The following is a 13776-nucleotide window of genomic DNA, read 5'->3' as shown; positions in this document are numbered from 1 at the left end:
AATACAACCGGCCGCGCGGGGCCTGTTACAATGGGCCGAATTCCTCATGGGCCTTCGTGTTCGACGAGGACGCGGGGCGGGGCGACCTCGTCGTGGGCCTTCGTCTTGCAACGTGTTGGACGAAGGGTGGGAGCTGTCGCTAGGGATGGCAATTCTGCCCGCGGGCACGGATATCCGCGGGTTCCGTACCCGATGGGCATGGATACGGGTAAAAAATCTCGCCCACGGGTAAGGATACGGGCAACACTTCTCACCCGCGGGTAATTGGCGGATATAAAATTTCGCCCGCGGGTATTACCCATTACCCGCTTAATTTATTAGCCCACAAAAACATCTCCTGGTCCGGCCCAATTCTCAGTCGGCCCATCAAATATCCCCAAAGGCTAAAACCCTAAATCTCTAATCCTCACTCTCCTCTCACGTGGTCGCGTTGGCGGCTGGCCAGTGGCCACTCCCTGTCTCGTGCTCACGGCGGGCAGCAGACCGCCAGGCGCCAGACTGGCAGGCGGCAGTGCAGGCCGTCACGGCTCACGGGCTCACGGCCGACGGCAGACCGCCAGAGGCCAGGTCGGCAGTGCAGCCGCGCAGGCGGCCTACCCTCTCCGGCTCTCCCTCAGGCCCTCACTCCCTTGGCGGCGACGGCGGCAAGCTGAGGTTATAAGTGAAGTCAAATACTCCCTTGTTTGCTTATTAATCCATTCTGGACACCACGAGATCCTACTCCCGCGGGCAGAATATTGAAGAATATGCATCTCCGTTCATGGACTTGTTAATCCATTTCAGGTTTTTTGATTTCTATTTGTAATATCAACTCCGGGAGACAGTGCGTTCATTTTATCTTAGCAAATATTGTAATGACTCATTATCAGGATATGTTTGAGACGTGTTTCTGGATGATCAATGTTCCTTATATGCCATTATATTATGTCTGTCAAACTGTTGATGCATTTAGTGAAATGAACATGGTCACATACACACATGTTATTTTCTGGCGGGTAACGGGTTGCCCGATATCCGCGGATATCCTGCGGGTACGGATACGGGTCGAAAATTTTACCCGCAAGCTCTCGCGGGTACGGGTAAACACCAGAGACGCGGATATGCTGGCGGGCGGGTAAATGGCTTACCCGCACTTTACCCGACCCGCTGCCATCCCTAGCTGTCGGTCGTTTTGCCTCCATTGATGCAGCGAGACTGGCGAAGGCATCGAGCGAGGGGTTGATGCAGCGAGACTGGCGAAGTTCATCGAGCGAGGGGTAGTGTCTTCACCTTCGCCCCAACATTTGCCCTCCGAGGGACCAGTTCGACTGAGTCATCTGGTGCCGAAGACGTCGCTAGATGGTGGAGTCGCTGCCCTCGCTCGAAGTGGTTCCGTGGGGGTTTTTGATGTGGCCGTTGATGGACGCGGTACTGTTGGACTGTGGGTTTCCCGAAGCGTCGCGTCCTGTGTATAAAAGGGGGGCGGGGCGGCGTGGGTCAGGTACTCTTTCTGCGCGCCGCGAAACCCTAGCCTCCTTTTGAAACCGTTCGTCTGCTCGCTTGCCCTCCTTGCTCCTGCTCGTCGGAGAACTGGCCCGCGTGAAGCAGACCGCCCGCCGCCACCGCCGGTACGTAGCCATGCCGTCCTCTTCTTCATCTGCTGCCGATACACCGTCGGCCGGCGCGTCGTCCGAGGACACTTTGAGCAACGTGGCGGTGGAGGAGTTGCAACCTAGTGATACAGTGGAGTTTGGCGTGTCGCGGATTTCCTTGGTCCGTGTTCAGGACATGCAGCAGCTTGGATATTTTGGCAGCGGAGTTGGGCATGTCCCGGGGGCGGAGGAGGTCCCCGAGCCAGAAGGCGAGTTGGTCATTTTTGAGGCTTTTTTCACTGCTAGCCTTCGTCTGCCCGCACATCGATTCGTGGCGGAGGTCCTGCAGAAGTTCGAGGTCCAGGTCCACCAGCTGACGCCGAATGCTGTGGTGGCCCTGGCGAAGTACGTCTCGGCGACGACTTCGTATGGTGGCCAGCCCTCAGTGGAAGTCTTCGCAAAACATTACTGTCTGCATTGGCAAAAGAGGAAAATTGGAGATGAGATTGCACAGTTTGGATCGTGCACATTCACGCCGAAGTCCGGGAAGACTTCGATGGAGGTTGTGGAGTTGGTTCCCTGCGCCCATAATAAGTGGGGTAACTTGTGGGATTTCTGGTTTTACGTTTCAGAAGGCGCGGTCGAAGACCACCCAGGGCTCCCCGTGGCCGTCATGTGCTCCCATCATTATGTAGCATACCCGCAATTTGAGGTAGCGGAGGATGACGAAGACGAAGGAGCCCTTCGTTGCGCTGCCCGCGTGAGTAGCGGGCGCGATTTAGTTGAGGAATTTGTCGGGTATGGGGTATGGCCCTTGGCGCATGGCTGGGCGCTGGGCGAAGTATGCCCTCGCGAGATGCCCTCCCGTGGCGGGCAGCTGGTGCGAAGTCCTGCCTTTGCGCTGGATTTGCATGGCCGAGATCCCGCCGCATTCGTGCGCGAAGCGGAAGACGGGGCAGCAAGGATCGTGGGGCGCTACGTGCCGAAGATAGAGGGTGTGCGGAGCTGGGATATCCGCGGGTCCAACGATAGATTGAACTGGGTCTTTGACCTAAACCGCCTGCCGTACGGTGGTTATCCTGGTGTGGACGCCGCCGACCGCCGCGGGAGAAAACCGATGGGCGGGACCGAGGAAGAGCCTTCGCAGGAGGCTGCCCCGGCCACTAAAAAGAGGAAATTAGGTACTATAGTGGGAGGAATGGGGGTGTTTGATAATTTTGCTGTGGAGTTGATGGGGACATGCACGGCCCCTGGGGGAAGGATATCTTCGCCCGAGCTCCAGGAGTCTTCGGCGCGAATGCTGGAGGTTACCGGGGGTCGATGGCCAAAGAGTCTTCCAATCCCCTAGGCAGACGGCGAAGACATGTCTACGTCTCGTATAGCTCGTGGCTTGAGGATTTTCCCTTACGGACGGAATATTACTGTTGTTGTGTCGGCAGTGATGACCAAGGACCATCAAGACGCTGCGCAGAAGCGCCGGGCGGTTATCAGGATGGCGGATCTGAGGCGTGAGGCGAAGAGAGCGCGGGGGAGCGCGATGGCTGCTGCCTTCGGCAGCAGCCAGCCGGTGCCGGCTGCGAAATCGGCCGCGCCTGGGTCCAGCAAGTCGTCGGCGGGCGTGAAGACAGCCGCTGCTGGCGGGACCAAGTCTCCCCTGGCCGAAGCTGCGAAGGGACGGGAGCTGCCCTCGCCGGGGAAACGAGTTACCGACTTCGGCACGAACATCAGCGTGGAGGACTATTTTGTTGGTAATAAATTTTTTTGAGAGGTCTTTTGACCGGTGATATGTTGCATTGCAGGGTCCGGCGAGGGACAGATGGTTGTTGTCCCGCCTTCGGTGGCAACTGCTTTGCCATTGGCGGAGGTAAGGGCGAGGGGGACCGCGCAGGACCCGTGGGCCGCCTTCTGCGTGAGCGGCGAGATTCTGACAGCCGCTGCCGCTAAGGACGTGGCGGGCACCATGTCCCAGCGGCTGAGGGAGGCATCGCAGCGGCTGTCGCAGCAGCTAAGTCAAGTAAGTTGAGTTGGACTTTGGTGTTTGTTGTTTCCATGGAGATTTGGGTCTCATGTGTTTTTGTCAGGCGGCTGACTTCGCCGACCGCGTTGCGTCTGGTGTCCTGACTGCGGACGTGGCTGCCGAAGTTGAGAGACTTCGGGCACAGCACGCGGATGTCGTCCGGGAGAAGTCGGTCGTGGAGAGCAAAAGTCGCCGGTTGGCGGAGAAAGTGGCCGCCTTGGAGGCTGAGAAGACGGACCTTCAGCGCTAGCTGGCAGAAGAGAGGAGGGAGGCGAACCAGGCCGTCGCTGAGGCGCAGGCTGCGCAGGCGGAGGCCAAGGTGGCACGGGCGGAGGGAAGTCTCGCCAGCCAACGCGCCGAGGAGTGGGAGGTGAGGTTCAACGCCCTGCGCGGCCGCGTGGATAAGGCCGAGGCCTCTACGCGCTCTGAGGTTGAGCGGACGCTCGCACAGTTCGTGAGCTCGTATCGCGAGCTGGGCGCGCGTACTGCTGACTTCGAAGTGCCCGACCGGGAGGCGGGCCTTCGCTTCCTCGAATGGTTGCAGGAGGAGTTGTTGGTACTCCCAACCATCGTGGAAGGTTTCATGTCCTTTGCCTCCCTCGTCACCTGCGAGGGGGCCATGAATGCGTTGTCCCGCGAGGGCTGCAGACACTACGAGGTTTTCGACCAAGCAGATGAGAGCTTTGAGCGCGAAATCTTCAAGGCCGAAGACCCCGTTGTGAAGCAGTCAGCGGGGGGCCTTTTTGATAGGATGTGGGGGGCACATGGTCGGGAGGCTGTCAGGGAGCGATCCGACTGGGCGAGAGAGCAGGTGAAGGTTATTATTTTTGTGTGGCTAGTTGCATGTGGGTATGTATAGTCTTTGCTGAGTGAATGTGTTGTTACTGCAGATGGAGCATGTCGAGGATGTTGAGGACTTTGGAAGTCTGGTCGGCGTGCCGCCCGAGGCTGTGGAGGTCAATCCGGTGCTGCCCTTGGACGCCGGCGAAGGCCCCTCGACCGTGGTCGTTCCTGCTATGGCCGGCGGCGAAGACCCTGTGTCGGCCCCTGCGCCGACGATCGAAGGTGCCCTGACGGTGGCGGATGAGCCGCCAGTCGAAGACCCCACGACCGCGGCCGGGACCTCGCAGGTGGCTAAGTAGCTAAATAGGTGCGGGGGAGTGTGTAAGTTTTGTCTGCGTGTTACTGAACCTCGGTTGCTGCGCAGGTTCAGGGTTTTGGGCCTACGCACGCAACCGCTACTGACACTGCTAATTTTATGGCAGCTTCGACCGTGGTCGCTGAAGATGTTTCGGATGATTCTGTGTCTAAGTTTTTTGAGTCTGGTGATTCTGGGGGTTCGGTTGTGTGGACGGAGGAGTCTTCGGATGAAGACTTGGATTATTTTGTGGCACTGGATGTGGCTGCGGTGGAAGCTTCTCCGCGCGTTGTGGGTGTTGAAGTTATTCCTAGTGCGAGTGCTGGGCGTAGGCGGCGAAGGGCGGTCGCGAAGCGGAGGGTTAGTGAGGTGGAGGGAAGTCATCTTCGTGTGGACGGGGCTGGCAAACGAGAATTGTTGTCCTTGCCGACTGGGACGAGTGTAGGTGAGGGGGAGTTGCGGAATCTTTTTGAGGGTGAGGAGCTGAGGATAATGCTGTTCAACTACAGGGAGATGGGCATCATCCCTAAGGTTGAGCCAATGTAACGTGTGATGCCCTCGCTGTATGTATGTACCCGTGATTTGTATGAGGCTGTGTGTCTTCCTGATCCGATCGTGCCCGTAGACGACTTGTGCGCGGGGAACCTTTTGGGAAATACTTTCGGTTTTGCGCGCTTACTGTGCTAGTCCGGCTGCACCTGTGGGCGCCTTTTGCGCAGAGAGTCTTTTGGAGAGGACTTCGATTTTGGGCACTTATTGTGCTGGTCTGGCTGCACCCGTAGGCGACTTTTGCACGGAGAATCCGGCTGCACCCTTAGGCGACTTTTGCACGTAGAGTCCTTTGGAGAGGACTTCGATTTTGCGCACTTATTGTGCTGGTCCGGCTGCACCCGCAAGCGACTTTTGCACGGAGAATCCGGCTGCACCCTTAGGCGACTTTTGCACGGAGAGTCCTTTGGAGAGGACTTCGATTTTGCGCACTTATTGTGCTAGTCCGGCTGCACCCGTAGGCGACTTTTGCGTGGAGTGTCGCACGCAAGGGTAGCCAGCGCTGTCCCTCGCGGTGACTTTGGTATAGTCGAATGCCGAAGACCGTTGATGCAGTCTTTTTCGACATTGGCTTAGTTTTTTGCAGGGGATTTTTGCTTGTATATTACATGGCTCCGCCTCATTAAAAACCTCACCCCCTGGGAGGAAAAGAGTGCGGGCCGGAATAATAATGTTTGGCGAATTACAAGGGCGTGATGGCCCTGAGGGTTCAAACAAAAAATTTGCGAAGACTATCTATAGTCCAGGAATGTTCCAGGTCTTCGCCAGATTGTGTTGTTAATCTGTACGCGCTGGGAGACAACTTCATCTTGATGATAAATGGCCCTTCCCACTTTGGTTCCAGCTTACCCCGTGACTCTGTCCGGGTTGTTCGGACGAGTACGAGGTCCCCTTCGTTAAATTCTCTTGGGACGACTGCGTTGTCACGCCAGGCCTTCATTTGGGCTTGATATTTGTTGAGGGCCTATAGGGCGAAGACGCGGTCACCGTCGATGAGGTCTTTGGAAGTTGGCTCGTCGACGTCGGGTACTACTGAAGCGGTTGTCCGCGGGGACCCATGTTTGATTTCCTGCGGGGTCATGGCCTCCGATCCGTATAGCAGGCGAAAAGGAGTGAATCCGGTCGCCCGGCACTCAGTCGTGTTCAGTGCCCAGACTGCTTCAGGTAGTAGGTCGGCCCATTTGCCCTTCTTGTCGTCGAGGAGCATTTTCTTGATCGCCGTGAAAATCTTGCCGTTGGCACGCTCCACGACACCGTTGGATTGTGGGTGGTAGATTGAAGCGAAGGCGAGCTTGGTGCCAATGATGAAGCAGAAATCCCTGAAGTCTTGGCTGTCAAATTGCTTGCCATTGTCAACTGTGAGCTCGGACGGGACTCCGAATCGGCAAACAATGTTTTGCCAGAAGAATTTCTGGCCAGTCTTCGATGTTATTGTGGATACCACCCTCGCTTTGATCCACTTGGTAAAATACTCGACGGCGACGAAGGTGAACTTGAGGTTCCCTTGGGCCGTGGGTATCTCTGGTCCCCATGCGAAGTCTTTTGCGCCGCGTAGCGTTTTGAGGAAAGGTAGGCTTCGCTCTGCGGATTTGGAGATGAATCTGTTGAGGGCGGCCAATCTACCGGTCAGTCGTTGGACGTCTCTGGCTGACTGCAGGGGCGTCATGTTGATGATGGCCAGTATTTTGGTCAGGTTGGCTTCGATTCCGCGGTGCGACACCAGGTATCCCAGTATCTTCCCCTGGCGAACGCACTTTTCGGGGTTTAAGCGAAGTCGTGCGTCTCGCATGTTCGCGAATGTTTCTGCGAGGTCAGCCAGATGGTCTTCTTTGCTTTTGCTGGCAACGACGATGTCGTCCACATACGTAAATATGTTTCTGCCGACTTGGCTCTCGAGCACCGTTTTGGTGAGACGAGAGAATGTGGACCCAGCGTTCTTGAGTCCCTCCAGCATTCTGATGAAGCAGTACGTGCCGAAGGGTGTTATGAAGCTGGTGCTGGCCTTGTCTTCCTCCTTCATATAAATTTGGTTGTAGCCGGAGAAGCAGTCGAGGAGTGACATGACTTCACAGCCGGCTGCACTATTGACGATCTTGTCGATCCGAGGCAGCGGGAAATTATCCTTGGGGCAGGCTTTGTTGAGGCTGGTGAAATTGATGCACATCCGCCATTTGCCGCTCTTCTTTTGCACCATGACCACGTTGGCGAGCCACGTAGGGTAGGCGACTGGCTCGATGAACTTGGCTTCAAGTAGGCGGTGTACCTCGGCCTTGGCGGCTTCTGTCTTCTCATCAGACATCTTGCGCAGCCGTCGCTTCTTCGGCCTCACCGAAGGGTCAATTCCCAAGCTGTGCTCGATGATAGAGCGACTGACTCCGACCAGGTCGAGGGTGGACTAGGCGAAGACGTCTTTATTTTTGGACAAACAGGAGAGGAGTCTCTCCTCGTCATGTGAGGTAAGGTCTTCGCTTATGATGACCGTTTGCTTGGGCGTTGACTGGTCAAGGGGGACAGTCTTGGTCCCATCGTTGCTCTGCAGCTATGCCTTTTCATGTTCTTTGGCGATCGGGCTAGTTGACTCGGAGGCCTCGCGCTGCGCCGTGAGGTAGTGTACGTTCCTTTGCCCTAGAACGAAGTCTCTTTCTATGTTGTGTGCGGCCTGTTGGTTGTCGTAGAGTGTGATTGCGCCTTGTGGACCCGGGATCTTCATGCACAGATAAAGTCTGTGAATGGCTGCTTCAAACTTGTTAATGGAGCCCCGACCCATGATGGCGTTGTACGGGTACACCATGTCGACAATATCGAAAGTAATTTGCTCACTTCGGGCATTGGGTGCTACACCGAAGGAGAGGGGTAGCTCTATTTTGCCGACAGAAAAGGTGCCCTTGCCGCCGAAGCCATACAGCGGGTTGTCCGAAGGCTTGAGCAAGCTGTGGCTGATGCCCATGCGGTCGAAGGCGTGGAGGAAAATGATATCTGCCTGGCTGTCGTTATCCACTAAGACTTTGTGCAGGTCCCAGCCTGCCACGCTGCAGTTGATTACCATGGCGTCGATGTGGGGTGCGCTGCGCAGGTCGACGTCTCTGGCATCGAAGGTCAACGGCACATGGGACCACTTCGTCTGCACGACTGGGCCGGTGACGGCGACGTGGTTGACGCTGCGGTAGTGGTCCCTCTTCTGCCGCTTTGTGTCGAAGTCGGCGCTGGATCCCCCAGTGATCATGTGAATGACTCCGCGATACGGCTGATTAGCGAAGTCTTCTTGTTTTGGTGCGTGGGGGTGATGGATGTTTGGCTGTTGTGGGTGTGGGGGTGGGGGAGGCACGATTTGTACCTCCTGATGTTGGTATGTGTGGTTGGGTGGATGCTGAGCGGGGCTGTGGTTGTATGGTGGTGGGAGTTGTTGATATGTGTGCGCGACAACTCTTCGGTTGTCGGCTGGTTGCGCCCGAGACATCCTGTCTCTGGTGGCCTTCGTCTTCGGGCAGTCCCTTGTTGGGTGCGCGCAGTCTTTATCGTGGAACAAGCAGTAAAATCTGCGCGGCTGCTGCGCCCGTCCTCGGCCTCGACCACAGGTCCCTCCGCCGCGGCCCTGGGGGGGATAATCTTGGCGGCGAGGGGCCTCACTAGCGGGGTGCTGGTTGGCGATGTTGTGTACCTGCTGCTGGCTGCGGCCGTCCCGATTGGATTCTGTCTGCGAAGGTCTCATCCACGTGCGGCTGGACTGCGAAGGGTCTTTGGGTTTCCTCTGGGACTCGACCTTGCGCTGGTGGAGCTCTTCGGATCTGGCATACTTCTTGAACAGCTGATACAGCTCTTGGAGGTTCTTGGGTGGATCTCTGATGCAGTGGCTGTAAAGGATGCCAGCCCGAAGGCCACTGATGGCATAGTGAATGGCTATTTGGTCATCGACCAAAGGCAGTTGTGACTTGAGGGTCAGGAACTTGCGGTAGTACTCCCGCAGAGTCTCTCTTTCCAGCTGCTTGCAGAGTGACAGTTCGGCCAAGGCGTCGGTGTCTGGGCGGTACCCTTGGAAGTTGAGCAGAAATTTGTCCTGGAGACTTCTCTAGGAGTCGATGGACAGCAGGGGCAATCTGGTGTACCAAGTGAGAGCCGGGCCTTCGAGGGCAATGATGAATGACTTGGCCATTGTGGCGGCGTCCCCTCCGGCTGATGCAACAGCGACTTGATAGCTCATGATTACTGTGTCGGGTCAGTGCTGCCGTTGTACTTGGGGTAGGTCCCTGCCCTGAAATTGGTGGGCCATGGTGACACTTGCAGCTGCGGCGCCAGGGGGCTTCGCTCGTCAAGGTAATTGATGCCTTGGAAAGCTGCGGCGTGCAGGATGAAGGGCCCGCGGTGAGGGACAAATAGGTCTTCGACCGGCGCGCGCTGCTGGAGGGGCGGGCCATGCTGCTGCAGATCATGTTGGCCTTCGCGCTGCAAGAGCGCAATCTCTTGCTCAAGCTCCTGGGCCCTCTGCTCTTCATCTCGTATCATTTGGCGCAGCTTGGCCTGCACAGTGACGCGTTGGCGCTTGGCCTCGAGGATTTCCTTCTGCTTCTGAAGATTGCGGTTTCTGAGGCGCAGGGCCCGTAGCTGTAGCTGCTCTTCTGCGGAGACGTCGAGGACCTCGCCGTCCTCTGCTGCGTCTTCGCCCGTTGGTGGTGCGTGTGACACCCCAGGTGTCAGTTTCGGGTTATGTCGGAAGAATTATCCTAATCTCGGATGTTCAGTGAAAATTTCTATTTCTCGATCGTGTCTATCTCTGTCTATCAGGCTTTCTCTTGGAAGTTCACCGAATTCAGAGTTAATCGATCGCGAGAAAACAACCAATTTTGGAGCGTGTTAAAACTTTTAATTCTCGGAACTAATGCAGACTCGAAGATCATTCTCGAATTTTAAATCTCATCTGAAGCTCTTTAAATCAAACTCTCGACGACTATTATCTGATCTGAGCCCGAATCTAATTCCTCGAACCTCGATCGATGTTCGACTATTTTAATCTGAATCCGTACTCTCAAAAGAAATACTCAATATGTCGTCCTCTAATCAATTTTATCCGACTCGGCTAAATATCTCTATGTCCAAACTGAATTCAAAACCCCGTATCGACAGCAATTTTTTTAAATATCGCAATTCGCCTTCTCCGACTAAAAATCCAAAGCCGATCGAACCTCAGGACGATTTATTTTCAAATCGCGCGTAGGGAATTATTTTCGAGCAAAGTCAAACCAAACTCTCGACCGAGTTAATCGCGTAGTCGTCCGTTCGTCCGAACTCTGTTTCACTCTGTTCTGTGTACAGACAAATTTCCGCGGGAATATTTATTCCGGAAAATGTTTAGCGCAGCCCGATTTCGTGTTTGGGCCAGCCCAACCCAGCCCAATTAGGCCCATTTAAAACCCTAACCCTAATGCCCCTTCTATAAATAGCACCTCTCTCCCTTGCAAATTGGCTTTTATTCACCTACACCCCTAGCCGCCCAAACCAGCCCTCTCCTTTCTCCTTCTCCTACACGATAGAACAGCAGGCGTCAGCTTCTTCCTCCCTGGTTCCCCACGGCGGCCAGCAGGGAGCAAGCCAACAGCCATGGCGTGGCGCCCCCCCCTTGCTCCTTCCTCGCGCAGCGGCAGCCAGCGCCTGTTCATCTTCCTCCCTGCTTGCCCCTAGCCGAACTCCCCTACAGAAGCTCCCCACGGCAGCAGGCATGGAGGTCGGCTCGAGCACAACCTCCTTGCTCCCTTCCATGTCCGTCCGTGGCACCTCCCCCTGCTTTTCTGGTTGGGCGCACAGGAATCCGGCAACCCTGCACGTCCCCTCCAATGGCGCCCTCCCTGTCTTCACAGCCGTGCAGCAGCCTGCACACTTCCCTGTCCATGGCGTCCGAGTTCCCTGCGCCCAGTTCTTCGATCCGAAAAATAGCAGCTCTGCGCAGCATCTCCCTCCCCCAAGCCCCTGCGCGCGCACAGCAGCGGATCCCCGGCGCCCTCCCCTGCTCCTCCTCTGTTCCCCACAAAACAGCGGCAGCTCGCCCCACCTCCCCTCGCTGCGCAGCCCCTCGGCGAAACGTCGCTGTTCCTGCAGCCCCGACACCTTCCCTGGCTTCCTCGCTGCTAGCGCTGCGCGCGTGCCACGTGTTCGGCGATCTGTCCAAGTGGGGTGTTGAACAGTGAGCAGCACGCCGTCGATGCTCGCCGTGTGTTCGCTGTTTTGCGCAGCCCATCCGCGACGCCGTCAAAAAACCATGGTGAGAAACCCCCGCTGTTCTCGATGTTTATTTTCCGATGTGTGTGATGTTCGATGAACTGCCGCCAACAAATTTGTGTGTTTTCGCAGCTAGTGGTCGACGTCGTGCCTTGCCCGTTCGACGAAATACCGAGCCATGTGGACAGCCCACACGCCTAGTCACGACTCGTTCAGGTTGATTGATTTATAGTTTATAATACGTATGCTTTGATTGATGTCGGGCCGTACATGTATATATGTGGCTGCGATGATTCATTTATGTGTCACAAGGATGGTTCGTGGATGGTATTAATCGTTTGTTAAAATACTTCGTCATAAAGCAGTGTGTTAGTCGTGGTAAATCTAATAAAGCGTAAAGCATGTGGTGGTTTCCGCAGTCGGCTAATGAGTTAGTCTATGTAAATATATTTTATGTTTTCATCATGGTGTAGGTTAGAGTGGGTTGAAAATATAAATTATGTCATATATGATTAGTGTTTCAAAGGGGAAGGTACGAATAATCAGTTGGTGTTTCACTCGTCTAGTCGCTAAGTGTTGTCATAAATAATTGCGCTAAAATTGGTTATAAGAATGCAGTGGTCACGTGGTGTGTTGGATGTGACAAGTAGATTGGAAGTGTGGGGTCTGTCGAAGCACTGTGATGTCGAACGTGTATATCGAAGTGCATTGTGGTGGTAATTGCGTTAAGTTAATCGGTAGTGTCTCGAGTGCACGCCATGATATGGTTGTATGCGAGACAGGGTAAAATAAAGTGTGCTCGACATAAATGTTTCGTCGTTGTAGGTAGAAATTGTCCCGGCTTAAGTAGAGAGGTGATGACCTGCCGTAAGTAGTCATCACTTCCTCTATAATTATAAGTCGAGTCTATGCGCGTTAGGCGTTCCGTAAATTGTGCTTCGCAAATAAGTGTATGATTGTGTTTATGACTTGAATAGATGTCTTCGAGTGAACTAATAGGTTCCTAAGGCAGTTATGTGTAAGGTGTTTATAGTGACGCTTTATCCCGAAAGGTGTTAAGTCTGCGCATAAATAAGAGATGAGTGTTTTTGTGTAGTGTGGATTGATTTTGAGTGCATGTGTCGCAAGAAATGAATTAGTGCGCATATAGGCGATGAATGAGTGTGATGAAATGGTGACATGCCTTTGTAGTCATCATGTCATCTGTTGTTGACCCAACTGAAGGTCGTAGAGAAAGGTCGATTACCTGTGTGTTATTATTGTCGTCTTGAGGTTCTATATGAAATGAAATGTGAAGTAGTAGTGCTCATGTGTTGTCTAATTTAAAATGCAAATTGTTGGATGATTATTGTGGTGAATGCGTTGATTAGTTGGGTATGGTAGTTTTAGATCGCGAAATAACTTGTATAAAAATTAGCAAGTCTACTTGTTAGTCCTCATTTAATTAATTCAACTCTAACGAATGGTAAAATGTTAGAATAGTTCAAGTACTTAGAACGCGGCAATTCTTGAATTGTATAGGAGCTGAAATTTATTAATTTCTGTTTTGGGCTGCACGTACTGTTTTTGGTGTGCTGTATGTTTGATGAACTAAATTGTGTTTTCTGTAGATATGTGCTATAGAAAAGTGGTAGATAACTTTATTATCTTGCTGGTGTTAAAATTTGACAGCCATAGGTCTGACCGTTTAGGAGTTGTGCTTTTTACAAATTCAGTAACTGAATCTGTCCAAATTCTGTACAGATTTCAGAAACTGCATTGTTTGCTTAAGTTAATGTTAGAATCAGTCCTTGTCAATTATAAGAAAGTTGTAGAGGCTTTTCTTATCTTGCTTGTGTTAAAATTTCATAACTACAGGCCTGACGGTTTAAGAGTTATGAATTTTACAGACTGGTTGTTGTGTTCTGTCCACCGTCAGAACAGATTTCGAAAACTGTAATATTTGATTTAGTTAAACCTGGAATCACTTCTTGGTGATTATAAAAGTTGTGTAGTACTTTTGCTAAGCTTTTCAAAAAGTCTTAGATCACTCTTTTTGGTGGTCTGAAGATTAAGTTACATGTGTTTGAAGTGTGAAGACTGAATCTGTCCAGTTTTGGACAGCACAGCCTTCATAATATATTTTACCCTTGATACATGCTAAACCAGCTAGGGATGTTTATAAATGATATGTAGACAATTTAATTAGCTTTCCAGAAAGTCTAGGATCAATTTGTTTGGATGTCTGAATCTTCAGTTGTGAATTTTTGAAGTTGCAAGTCTGCATCTGTCCAAATCTGGACAGAGCTGCAGTG

This window comes from Zea mays, chromosome 2 (genome assembly GCF_902167145.1).
Source record: "Zea mays cultivar B73 chromosome 2, Zm-B73-REFERENCE-NAM-5.0, whole genome shotgun sequence".
NCBI lineage: Eukaryota > Viridiplantae > Streptophyta > Magnoliopsida > Poales > Poaceae > Zea > Zea mays.
This window is presented reverse-complemented; position numbering follows the sequence as displayed.